Genomic DNA, 1,005 nt, shown 5'->3' on the forward strand with positions numbered 1-1,005 from the left:
ATTCATCAGAATAAAATTATTTAGTACATTTTTACGATCATTTGAAAGTTCGTTAACAAGAATGTTATATTAGATGCAGAACAAATGCACGAAAATTTAGAAAAAAATGACCAGAATATGTTTGACTAAAGATGTATTTTAAATTAGTCATTACAATAGGGACGGATGCTGTCACAGACTCAGAAAATTACACAATTTCAGAAATTAGCGTTTAGACTTTGACACGAGGGGGTAGGATATCGTCAAGGTTTGATTACGTAATTTACATTCAATCATTTAACGTAGGTATTTTTTTTGAAAAAAGGAAATTGTATTTTCTCTGAATTTCGTTATATTTAAACCTATAGTTGCCAAAGATATGTTTTGAAAATATACTAAAGAAGGAATTTGAATTTTACATTTAGTTTTTACCTCCTATACTAGTACTAGCAGAAGAGAACTACTACTACTAGTACTGTAGTATAGTATTACTATTAGTAATACTGCTGCTAATAGTACTACTAGTAATAGATTCTAGAGTTCTATTATTCTGAGTATGATAAGTTGTAGGTATCTATTATATATATTAATATTACTTCAGTATTATTATTTATCTAAGTACTTATAAATTTCATAAAATTTGAAAGGGACAAAAAGGAGCTTATTAGCCCAACAAGGATGTCCCTTCCAGCTCCCAAGTATAACCACCCTTTACTACTCACGTATTTATTCAATCCTTTCTTGAACTCAGTTAAATTTCCTGCCTCCACTACCCTTGAAGGCAGCTTATTCCAAAAACCAATCAACTTGTTTGAAAAGTAATATTCTCTAAACTACAAATGATTCATACACTGCCAAAATTTGAATTTATGTCCCCTTAACCTATTGTTTTCTCTGCTAAATGCAAAAATGTTTGATGGATCTATATTATCAATACCCTTAATAATCTTAAACACTTCAATCAAATCCCTCTGACCCTTCTTCTCTCCAGAGAATACAAGTTTAGAGATTTTAGTCTCTCCTCAT

The 1,005-nt window shown here is 30.0% G+C and overlaps 1 protein-coding gene across 1 annotated transcript in view; it reads left to right on the forward strand.

Moving 5' to 3' along the window:
* Window positions 1–215: 215 nt before the first annotated feature.
* LOC106478615 (UPF0729 protein GD16342-like) overlaps window positions 216–1,005 on the forward strand; it is an 11,387-nt gene continuing 10,597 nt past the window's right edge. Inside the window, exon 1 of the transcript XR_001292074.2 lies at window positions 216–281. The gene's annotated coding sequence lies outside the window, so the exon portion shown is untranslated. The remainder of the gene's footprint in view (window positions 282–1,005) is intronic.

The sequence above is a fragment of the Limulus polyphemus genome, unplaced genomic scaffold, assembly GCF_000517525.1.
Source record: "Limulus polyphemus unplaced genomic scaffold, Limulus_polyphemus-2.1.2 Scaffold232, whole genome shotgun sequence".
Taxonomy (NCBI): domain Eukaryota; kingdom Metazoa; phylum Arthropoda; class Merostomata; order Xiphosura; family Limulidae; genus Limulus; species Limulus polyphemus.